This window comes from Lactuca serriola, chromosome 6 (assembly GCF_051521515.1).
Source record: "Lactuca serriola cultivar US96UC23 chromosome 6, Lser_US96UC23_V15, whole genome shotgun sequence".
Classification (NCBI taxonomy): Eukaryota; Viridiplantae; Streptophyta; class Magnoliopsida; order Asterales; family Asteraceae; genus Lactuca; species Lactuca serriola.
The window spans coordinates 54,323,702-54,336,378 of NC_136413.1; the positions used below are offsets into that span (position 1 = coordinate 54,323,702).

The 12,677-nt window shown below is 31.5% G+C and overlaps 2 long non-coding RNA genes across 2 annotated transcripts; one reads left to right on the plus strand and one right to left on the minus strand.

The window, feature by feature from the left end:
* Nucleotides 1–2,889: 2,889 nt before the first annotated feature.
* Nucleotides 2,890–3,501, minus strand: LOC145060581 (uncharacterized). Its single transcript, XR_013686819.1, has 3 exons — nucleotides 3,405–3,501; nucleotides 3,259–3,288; nucleotides 2,890–3,143 (listed from the first exon to the last, which is right to left on the minus strand). It is a non-coding gene; the product is annotated as an uncharacterized LOC145060581 (long non-coding RNA).
* Nucleotides 3,502–4,253: 752 nt separating this feature from the next.
* Nucleotides 4,254–5,740, plus strand: LOC145058590 (uncharacterized). The gene is made up of 5 exons (XR_013686431.1): nucleotides 4,254–4,464; nucleotides 4,850–4,914; nucleotides 4,995–5,075; nucleotides 5,319–5,409; nucleotides 5,525–5,740. It is a non-coding gene; the product is annotated as an uncharacterized LOC145058590 (long non-coding RNA).
* Nucleotides 5,741–12,677: the final 6,937 nt, after the last annotated feature.

The window sequence follows — 12,677 nt, forward strand, 5'->3', positions numbered from 1 at the left end:
GACAACCACGGACTATTCTAGACAGTCAAGTGAAACACTAGCAGACCCGCAACCTGTAGGTGTTTGTGAACGACGTGTTCACGGGTGTACTCTATCCCCCTCATGGTTGCCTTATGGACATTTATTGTTGAGGAAACCCCTTAGCAATAGTGTCCATCCCGATGATAATCCTTAGGCTAGATCCCTTACAATAGGTGTTTTAGGGACGTAAAGTGAGGATAACGGGAATGGGTAACCGGGTTATTGTTGGTTGATGAAATTAATAAACTTATTTATTGCGGGTTGAAAACCCTATGTGCTCACCAGGCTCCCAAGCCTGACCCACTCAGTTTTCTCATATACAGGTAGTGGAAAGAGAGCACAGGAGTGATGATCTGATGAGAGATCAATGGATTATAGGCTACTAGAATAAATAGATATTATAATGCCTATGTTGTTTATGTTTATGCTTTTGATCTGTATTAACAATGATATCCCAAAGTTTTTAATATAAAACATTTCTACGGAAATGCTTTGATAAATTCTTTTTCATATTTTTTTGGGAACAAATTCCGCATTATATTTCTTTAAAAATATACTATGATTTTCAAATAAAGCATAAACAAATCGGTCTTTTCTGGCCGTGAATTTGGGGATGTCACAAAGTCCATTATTATCATTGTCTTCTTCACCATTGCCTTATTTATCTTCATTCTCTTTTTCATTACTTCTTTTTTCACCTGTAAGTGGTGTCAAATTGATACCTTCAAGTCCAATTTCATTACTTGGAAATTCCAAATTTCCTGTGCTTTCAGTTTTATCTTCAACAATTACATTAGTGATCTTTCCTTTCAAAATCATGAAACTTTCCTTTTCTGGAAACTATGTTATTGCATCATTGAGTTTTGAATTCAACTTTTCTAGAAACTTTGTTATTGCATCATTGAGTTTTGAATTTAACTTTCCTTTTCTGGAAAATTTCCTTTTCAAGACTATTAAGCATTTTAGATCATTTTGATTCATATGCCTAAGGAATAAAAAGCAATATAATTAGAAATTAATATAATAAATTAGTGTAATCATATATGATTAACATATTCAAAACAATTACCTCAACAAAATCATCTTCATCTTTATCACAATCACTATCTTCCAGATATCTATCTTTTTCAACATGTTCATTAACAAATTCTTCACTTAATTCTCCAAGACCAAAACTACCTATTTCTTGTTCAAATGTTTCTTGATATCTGATCTTCTCTGAACTCCAATAACATATTGTTGGATGTTTTCGTGTTACTGTTAGAGCTTCTGAGTGGGTTTTGTCAGCATAGAACAACTGCAAATAAATGATAGTTAATTCATATTCATAAATGAATTTATACAAAATATAGTATTATTTATTTATATTCATATATGAATAAGTAATGCCAACCATTACATGTGAACAAGTAATATTATCTTTTACTTATTTACATATGAATATGTTATTTAGTTATGAATAATTAATATTATTAAAAAGTGAATATAAAAATTATAATATATTCAGTTATGAATAACTTACCACCAAGAAAGTTGAAGGCCCAACAAAGTAGTTGTTATCAGAGTATGCTATGTATGACAGTATGAGTTCTTTGTTCTAACAAGACAATCCACAACATAGTTGCACCAATCTATGTTGTTGATATCTGTTTTTCTTGTAATATAACGTAAAGGTAATAGGTTGCATCTCCCCGTTGATGTTGACTCACAAAATGTGTTGACAAAAAGAAATATGAAGTTCAATTTGAAATTAAAAAACAACTTTTGTGGTACGAACAATAACTTTTTTTATTGCATTCAGTCTGATGATTACTCCTTCTTGAAACTATTGCTTCCATTCATCATAACATGAATCATCATTAGGCCATTGATCTAGTTGTGTAAGTATGGTTCCACTAATTGGGATCCCCAACATGTCATGAACAGATTGTGTTGTTACTTTCAGTTCCTTTCCTTCAACATCTATGACCATTCTTTCAAAATCAAATTTTTTAAGAATATAAAATCCCAGCTTTAGTAGTATATTGGTCATTTTCATTCGTAACAGACTTCCAAAACCCATAGATCTTACACATTCTTTTTGTTATTTGCTTAACCCCAAGGATTATAGATAGTAATGACTCTGGTGAACATCTATTTTTCATTGAACAAATTCCTTTACCATGAGCTGTTTCTTTTCTTTCTTAATTGGAGACTGCTTTTTCTTTGGCTGTTTTGATGGACAACTACATTCAAAATCTGAATCTGAATCATGTAGTTGTCGCTTTTCAGGAGTTTTTGTTTTGCAGTACTTTTTTGCTTTGATGCTTTGTTTTCTTTGATGTTTTTGTTTCTTTTTTTTTTCTGGCAAATGAAAACACACTACTAGAAAAACAGCCTTTTACGACGCTCATTGCGCATCGTAAAAGGCTCAGACGATGTGCAAATGCGCGTCAAGGAAGGCCCTGTCATAAAGAGAGACGACGCGCTTTCGCGCATCATCTATAGACGACGCGCATTTACGACGCTCATTTACGACACACAATTATGACGCGCGTTTACGACACGCAATGCGTATCAAGGAAGGCCCTGTCGTAAAGTAAGACGACACGCATTTGCGTGTCGTAACCTTACAATGCTCATGTTAATGACACGCAATGCGTATCAAGAAAGCCCCCGTCAAGAAAGGCCATGTCATAAATGAAGATGACACACATTTTTGCGTATCATAATTTTAAATGTTTAAAAAATATATATTAGTTATAGATTTATTTATTTTCAAATTAAATTTGTATTTAATGTTTCATAATAGAAAATAAAATATCATATACAAAAAATAGAATCCATTGCATAAATTTAATGTCATACAAATCATTGTTCCATGGAAAGATAAAACAAATCAATAGAAGTTGTAACAAAAATTTACAAACGAATTAGATACAAAAAATACAATCCATTGCCCCTTTGCTTATTCAAGATCAACATGTAAGTAGCTAACTAATATGTATAAATTCACCCTTGTTTCTAATCATTTTCTTAAATACTTTACAAACATAATTCATCCATAGTACCTGAACTATAGTTGCAGCCTTGTTTCTTCTTCTTCTGAACTCATCTCTTGCAACCATTGCTCTAAGCCTAGTCTGAATAGATACAACAACTCCTTGTCAATTATGTGAAAAATACAATCGGAGAGCGGCATACCTTCATAATAGCAACAACTAACGAAGCAGGAATGAAAGAGAAGGCAATACTCACAACAATAGCTGCAGTGAATGCATCTAGGTCCTACAAGATCATTAAAATCACTATTTAAATACACACTACATATAAAGGTGTCAATATTCTAATTGCATGTACTTAATATATAAAAACTCCAACAATAAATAGATATGTTATGTTACCTTGAGACACCTTTGAAGGGGATCCAAAATGCCATACCAATTTGGGATCCATTTTGCACTTCCATGCCATAAAGATATGAAAGCAGAAAATTAGCAAATATTAAGAACTTGTGTGAAGTATTAAGAACTTTAGATAACATCTTAGTAAATAAAAGAATACCTTGACACATGGCTGACCACTAATCTGTAGATGTCCCTAAAAAACCTGAGTTTCTTTGAGCAGCTCTAAGCAAGTATCCTTCAACCGACTTCTACAATTTTAAGGAAATAGTGAATTATGTACAATTAAAGGTTGTGATCTGATAAAGTATAGGAGACAAAGGGAGTTGTTGCTAATACCCACCTCATCATCATACCTGCAACCAAAATCAAAAAGATCTTATTCCAAAAATTACCTTTGAACATATAAATGCATTATATTGATTATTGAAGTAAAAAAAGGAAAGAAGTAGATTGCATACGTATGTGTAGTTCCAAGCAAAGTTCCTAGGGCTAGGGATGAGCAGCGGAAGCAGGTACCTTCTTTCAGAACCGAAACTGCCTCGGAACTGCCGGTTATAGAACCGGAACTACCTTAAGCGGTTTCGGTTCCGGTTCTTAAAGTCTCGGAACCGCCTTAAACGGTTCCGGTTCCAATTCTCATTTTCAAAAAAACGATAACCGCTGGATACCCGCCGGTTCCGGTTTCAATATCGGGTACCCGGAACTGGCGGTTAACCGGAACTGGTACCGACGGGTACCCCCTATTTCTAAAAAAGTTATATATTTAATTATTTATATATTGTTGATTTTGTCTAGGGTTATATCTGGTCTAAGGTTATATTGACTCATTCTAAAAAATACGCCGACACACACTTCTTCTCTGAGTTCTCTCGTCTCCCTCGTCTCTCTGCCTCTCACTGTAATTGAATATAGATGGACCCAAATAGGCAAATATCACATCGATTAATGAAGAGTAGAAGACGACAGTGGACCACGTTGCATGATTCACTGTAGTAGACCATCTATATTCGATCGCTGATCATCCCTACTTAGGTTCTCCCCTGTCTCTCTCGTCAAGGTCAGATTCTCGATTTGTTATGTTGTTATGTAAATATATGAAATTTGATATTTCGATTCTCGATGCTTTAGGTTGTTCTTTTAGATTGCATCTGTTTTCTTAAATTTGATATCTCGGTTCTTAGATTGCATTTATTGACTATGAAATTTGATAGCTCGATTTGGGAGTATAGCTAATATCCAATGCATCTTGTACTATTTGTGGTTAAATTGTATGATTGTATTGATCGCGATGTGGATTTGAGTTTTTGACAGTTCATTATACTGGAACGTTGCTCGACGGGACTCAGTTTGATTCAATTCGTGATAGGGAAACGCCATTTAAGTTCACGCTCGGTCAAGGTGATCACCTATTAACACTATTTTCTTGTGTTATTTGACAATAGGGCAAGTGATCAAGGGATGGGATCTGGGTATCAAGATGATGAAGTGGAGTTTAAAGTAGAAGATGGTAACTTTAGCACATAGTTGCTTTCTATTGTGACGTTACAATCTTTTTTCATTGTTGCTGACATATTTGGTTTTGATCAGGCCATTTCTGGCCGGCTCTGGCTAAGGCTGTAAAAACAATGAAGAAAGGGGAAAAATTCATCCATACAGTTAAACCAGAATGTAAGTTTACTGAAAAGCTTTGCACCAAGGTTAGAAGTTAGATAATAGATACAAATAAATAATCCTACGCACAGTTTGCTTTTGCTTTTGCTTTTTCTTTTTTAATAGTTTTATGATGTTTTAAAATGTACATGTGTTGGAACTTGAGAGTACAAATGTGAAAAAAGTCCTTGATTTTGTTTTTACTCTGTAGTTTTGTTCTTTGATATCATATAATGTTTTGAATTTGCTTCTAATTTGTAGGTTTCCTTTGCAAGTCTTTGGTCGTCGTGATGTTATTTTGATTAGGGATGAGATGCAAATTATCTAAAGCAGAGTTTTATCTTATTTATAGGTTTCATTTCCATACTTTTTTTATTTTTAATCTTGAGATGTAAGAAACATTGTTTATTATCTTATTTTCTATAAAATATGGTAATGTTGCTTCATGCCTTTCTTTTCTTATCCAGATTCATGGCAGATCAGGATGACTAGAGAGCCATTTGCCAAGACATATACTTTTGTTGTTTTTGCTGTTGTTGATTGTTGTTATTGCTGTTTTGTGTTGTTGCTGTTTTTGTTTTGAGTTGTTGCAATTTTGTGATTATTTTTGTAGTTTGTTTTTTGAGACTATTTCTGTAGTTTGCTGTTTTTGTTTTGATCTGTTTTATTCTTTTGTACCTTATTATTTTTGTCATATTTACTTGCTAAATTCAATTTGTTGTTGTTTTGTTGTTTTGAGATCAAGTTTTTATAATTATTTAGTTTTATATCTTGTATTCCTATTGTTTATAAAAGTTAATTTCCATGGCATGTATAAAATAAAAATGTTTAATATATATATATATATATATATATATATATATATATATATATATGTATATATATATATATATATATATATATATATATATATATATATATATAAGCATGAAAAGAAAAAGCTACCTGATACAGAGGTTATATTGTTTAGACTTTAAAATTCATTTGGGTTGGGTTAGTCCATCAGCCAATGTTGTCCAGAATCCACAAGTAATCTACAACCAAAAGTAACAAGAAAACTCTCATAACTAACTATATCTACAAAATATAAGTGTTGCTTTTAATTGGCCAAAATCTAGGACCAAAATTAACATGGAATAAATTGTCCGTAAGAGGCTAAAAAAAAGTACAACACAGCAACAAACAACACAAACTAAACTATCTCAGAAGAAACTAACATATAAGATACCACATTATTGAAGGTGATTTAATGTTAACGAGTTATATTAATAGTTAAAATTCTGGTGATACAACATTCTAATCGAAGTTTCTTCTGTTCAGAGATCGCCATAATCAGATAAGTGTTCATCAAAATTGGGGAATACTTCTGGTTTTGAATGTCTATAATGAATGTTAGGTATTAAGCTCATGTGATTCGGTAGCAGAGATAGATACTGATAGATATTATCATATTATAGAATATAAAGTTTAACAACTTTTTCAATCGAGATGGCTCGATGATTGCAATATGACAGGGCCTTTCTTTTTTATGATTAGCAACCATCTTCATGCAAGCTGCCTTTGATCTTCCAGGACCAACAATTGTGATCTTCTCCCACCTCAAGGCTGAATCTTTTAGGAAAACTTCTAAAGAATCAAGAGTTTTTAATCATCAAGTTGCAGTGTTTAATGAGATTCAATTGCTATCCTTCAACAGGGTAAACAGCAGAGGCAGTAGATTCAACTTTTGACCATTCTGCCCTTGGTGATGTTTTGGCGAAATTCAACAGTTTTTTTTGGGTACTGCCTTTGCTTTCATCTCAAAGCTTCATGTGAATAGTGTCACTAATACTTGAAGATAAAGAATTGATCATGAAATGAGATGTGCAGATGAATTTCAAAAGTTTTGTGTAAACTAATTAGTTGTGGAAATATGAGAAACAAACAATAATACAGTTGTATTTCACTTTTTATTTAGTTATCTTCATTTTCAAGTCTATTCAAGTATGAGACGTTTTAGACTCTTAAAGAGATAAAAGGAATTAACATATGAAATAAATGCAGGGAACAATAAGAACCATCAGTTTTTATTTAATTATCTTCATATTTATACTCTCTAATTTTCTGTTTTCCCTCGTTCACACCTTCAATGAACACACCATGTGCATTTCTTTTTTTAGAGTGTTTTAAAGGACCATTATGTTATGTCCTATCTACATAGAAATGACCAACCTGTCCTCGTCGCCATTTATAACTTTTAAAGCATGTATGTATGTATAAACATAAACTTATGATCACCAATATCAATTTACATTCACAAAAGAATATGAATGTATGTAACTTGCTTGGATATAGCAGCTAAGGAAGGATTGGAATTAAAAAGAAAAAAAAATGTAATTGGGAAAGAAAGTAGAGGAATAGACCTCAATAGCCATGCGTGCCCATTTGTTCCCCATTTTAGCATGGAGTTCAATGATGCGGCGTTCTTCCTCTGGTGTAAATGCACCTTTTTTGAGATCAGGATTTAAGTGATTTGCCCACCTTAAACGATAGCTTTTACCACAACGAGAAAGCCCAGAGTGCTTCTGAACAAGTATATAGATAAATAAATAAATAAATATTATCATGATTTAATTTACACAATGAAATAAATAGTTAAAATATACAAATATGTATGAAAAAAGGTTTTACCTTCTTTGTTTGAGTTGCAGAAAAGAGAGCAATTTGCCTTGTCTGCACATTACATAGAACCAAGTTTAGTTCACTAATGATACAAAAGTTAACTACCACAAGGGTAATATGGTCAGTTAGTTGAAGTGTTTGAAAGGGAATCAAAATGCACTTTTGGTTGTAAATTTTCTCTCAGGCATTTCATCATGCAGTTGGCAAGCCCTAATTTGAGAAAAACTGAAATAGAACTTGGAAGAGTGCGTTCATGACCATGACTCCATGAGTCTAAAATCATTACAAGTGTTTGACTTTTAAGTGGAAATAAAAATGCAGGTACCTGTGTTCTTGATGAACATGTTAATTTTTGGAGGGGAGTATGTTGTGGCGTTTATATTACTATGGAGGCTAGCGATTGTTGGGCTTCCGTTTATTATAATTTTAGTTATACCTGGTTTGATTTACAGAAGGGTTCTTATGAGCTTGTCGAGAAAGATCAGAGAGGAGTACAGTGGCGGAGTAGGCGATTTCATCCATGAGGACCATTTATTCTTTTGTGGGTGAAAACAAGACGATAACAGAGTACTCTGCTGCTCTTCAAGGTACTGTGAAATTAGGGTTAAAGCAAGGTTTGGCTAAAAGGAATAGCGATTGGCAGCAAAGGCGTCATTTTTGCAGTTTGGTCTTTTTTGTCTTGGTATGGTAGCAGGATGGTGATGTACAATGGATCTAGCGGAGGAACTGTATTTGTTGTTGGAGCTGCCATCGCCATTGGTGGACTGTAAGATACAGCGCCCTCCGTGTTTTTAATTTTTTTTCTTATGACACTAATTTAAGGGCACGCAATAATGCGTAACCTAAATCCTTAAATTTTCTAAATAGGTGACACTTTTTTAATGTCACTCTCGTTTGCGTAACATAAATCAACGAGTGTCGTGGTTTGCACGTCGTAAAAGGCTATTTTTCTAGTAGTGACATATAATACTTGAATAAGGTGCAAGTATTCATATATGAATATATATATATATATATATATATATATATATATATATATATATATATATAAGACATATATAGTTATTCATATATAAATATAGGTATTCAATAGTTTTTATTAATATAATTATATCCATATTGAAATATTCATATGTGAATTGAAGAAAATATAGTAGAGATATACAAGTTATTCATATATGAATATAACAGATATGATAGGAATTTTATACCTTTGACATTTGTCCGCTTCAAAGGTGTTTCTCTCATTGTGGTTGGCTCTTTATCAGAAACGTCAATCTTTTTACCTTTATTCATTAGTGAGTAGAAGATAAATGAATTTGATATACATTTTACAAAGAACCTATTTTATATTCATAAATGAATAATTGTATATTAAACTTATATTTATGGTATATTCACACTAAATTATGTTACATTCATATGTGAATAGAACATATATAACTCAGTTTTGTTCTATTCATATGTGAATTTAACATATATAAGTTAGTTTTGTTTATGTTCACTAGTAAACAAAACATATCAAAATTTATTCATATATTAATGGAAACGTTTATTCATACATTTATCTTGTTTTGCCTTGGAAAGTTTTTCTTTTGAAATTGTTGATGGATCTTTAGTATCTTCATTTTCTGTTATTCATATATGATATATATATATATATATATATATATATGTGTGTGTGTGTGTGTATGTGCGTATCTCTCTCTCTCTCTCTCTCTCTATATATATATATATATATATATATATATATATATATATATATGTGTGTGTGTGTGTGTGTGTGTGTTTGTATGTGCGTATCTATATATATATATATATATATATGTGTGTGTGTGTGTGTGTGTGTGTGTTTGTATGTGCGTATCTATATATATATATATATATATATATATATAGTTATTCATATATGAATATAGGCATTCAATAGTTTTTGTTAGTATAAAACATATCTAGATCGAAGTATTAGTATGTGAATATAACAAAAAGATAGCAAGGATATACAACTTATTCATAAATAAATATAACAGCTATGATAGTAATTTTGTACCTTTGACATTTTTCTGCTTCGAACGTGTCTCTCATTGTGGTTTGCTCTTTATCAAGAACATCAATCTTCTTACCTTTATTCATTAATGAGTAGCACTACTAGAAAAATACCATTTAATGACACGCATTGCATGTCGTAAAAGGGTCGGATGACACGCAAATGTGTGTCAATGAAGGCCATGTCATAAAGGAAGACGACACGCATTTGTGTGTCATAACCTTATGACGTGGATTTACGACATGCATTTATGACACACAATGTGTATCATTAAAGCCCCTACCATAAAGAAAGACGACAACCATTTTTATGTGTCATAATTTTAAATGTTTTAAGAAATAGATTTACTTATTTTCAAATTACAAAACACATTTTAGGTTTTGTAATACAATATAAAATATCATACACAAGAAATATAATTTATTGCAAAAAGTATAATATGTCAAATACAAATAATCATTCAATTGGTAAATAAATATAATAAATTGCTATTATTTATTATAGAAAAACAAAACAAAACATTAAAAGGAACACGTGAGTAAGTTCTCCTTTGATAGTATTCATGGTCTCTTTAAGCCTTACAATTTCACTGCTTGAAGATGCATCAACACAACCAATGTTGACTCTTTTCTACAAGTTTCATGCACTTAGGGACATAAAATGACTTTTGTAGTAAAATAGTAAATTATGTTTTTTTTTCAAGTCAAATCAAGGGAAAAAAGAAGGATGGGAAATAGGTTTCCTAATGGTGTGGTAGATGAGCTTGATCATGTCAGGTTCAAGTTTTGGGGCTTCATAGAAAGCGGACATTCCCATAGAACCCAAACCTTGAGTTGATACCTATAAACCCTATGAACCCAGTTTGACTCTTCGAACTGCTGCCAATTTCGAGCTTTGTTCTTATTGTATTGATCAATGAAAACAAAGGTTGACTGATTTCTTCATACAGGAATCCATGTTGGCGGTAGGGTTATCCAGAGCCGATGATGGTGTAGCGACGAGGGCTGTTGGTTTGGCGAATAAATCCATCAGAAGAAGAATCGATAAGTTGATAGAGCTTGAGGACGAGGGAAGAGGACAGCACCAAGAGGAAAACATGGGAGAGGGAAGTGAAAACTAACCCTAAATCACCCAAGGCGGGTTTTCTAATTTTTGGGATTTTTCCCCCAACTGGCTACTAAGGATGAGACGCACGTTTTCCTAAAAAAATATAAAACAACAAGTAATTTTAAGGCACGAAAAAATACATGTCCTAAATCCTTCAAATTTTATAAGGGATGACATTTTTTTACGATACCCACATTTGTGTATCTAAAAGCCTATTTTCTAATAGGGTAGAAGATAAATGAATTTGATATACATTTACAAAGAAACTATTTTATATTTTAAATGAATAATTGTATATTAAACTTATATTTACGGTATATTCACACTAAATTATGTCATATTCATATGTGAATAGAACATATATAACTCATTTTTGTTCTATTCATATGTGAATAATGTATATTACACAAAATTATTTTCTATTCATATGTGAATATAACATATATAACTTAGTTTTGTTTGTGTTCAAAAGTGAACAAAACAGATCAAAATAAATTCATCTTCAGTATCTTCATTTTCTGTTGTATTTTTAAGTAAATTTGCATCCTTATGTTGTCAATCACATATGAATAAAGTTAATCATATCTAAACTGAATACCAAATTTATTTACCTATTTCCTTCGTTTTTATTTTTTGTTTATATATATGTTTGACTATTGGTGTTGTTTCTGTAAAGATAAGTAGTTAATATTAGTAGAAAGTCTGTAAAACCTTAGTAGATTAGGACAACATAAGCGAAATGTGAAGCAACGTTTTTATTTTAACAAAAAAGTCGTGAATAAGTATGAAAAACAAAGAGAAAATATAAAATCATTTCTAAATCAACTAATAATGGACGATTATTACAAAAACCCTAAGTAAATCAACTAATAATGAACTAGGGAAACTGAATATTCTTTATTTTCTTATATATATATATATATATATATATATATATATATATATATATATATATATATATATATATATATATATATGATGGTAGAAATCATCTCTAGCTTATGAATCATAGCTCCTTTATGGATGTGTAAGCATTGACATCCTCTAGGAATTGGGGAAGGCTAATCAACTTCTTGGGTTCAATTGCTTCAATTAGATCTTTGATTTTGATTAATAATGTGTGTTGTGGGTTTCCCCAGCCTCCATACTATCTATGAGGAATCTTGACATATCATGTTTCATGATTGCTATAACCAATTTGGGATGAATGATAAGCTTCATGTTGAATCCTAATGATAAACACACAAATGTTCATTGTGTTGAATTGCCTTGGTTAACCAATTATCACCAATATTTGAGCATCTCATCATCTTGCTTAATGGCAAGCTTTTTAGTTATTCAAGTCTTTTAGTTTTCAAGCAATCACAACACCCTCTTTTAGTTTAATTGTAGTTAGTTAGTTTATTTACACTAGTTCTATTAGACTACATTGGTGATTGAATACAACCATTTCCCCGAGGATCGATACTCCTTTTTACCATTATATTACGTTTTATTTACAAATAAATGATGTAATTTGTTTGGTGGACTTGACATCCCGCCAGTGGTTTATATATGTAGCATGAAATTAGGATATTACTTTAGTCATCAGTGAGTCTAATGAAAACGATTAATATATCAATGTATCAATTAGCAGAACTAGTTCAACATAATTTTTTTGTTTTTGAAACCTTTGAATAAGTAATTTAACTTTAATAATTTATTTAAAAGCAAAGAGTAAAATTAAAACATATGGATGAATTACATTCGAAATAACTTACAATACATAAGACATAACGATGAAATCTTTAACTTTAATTCACATG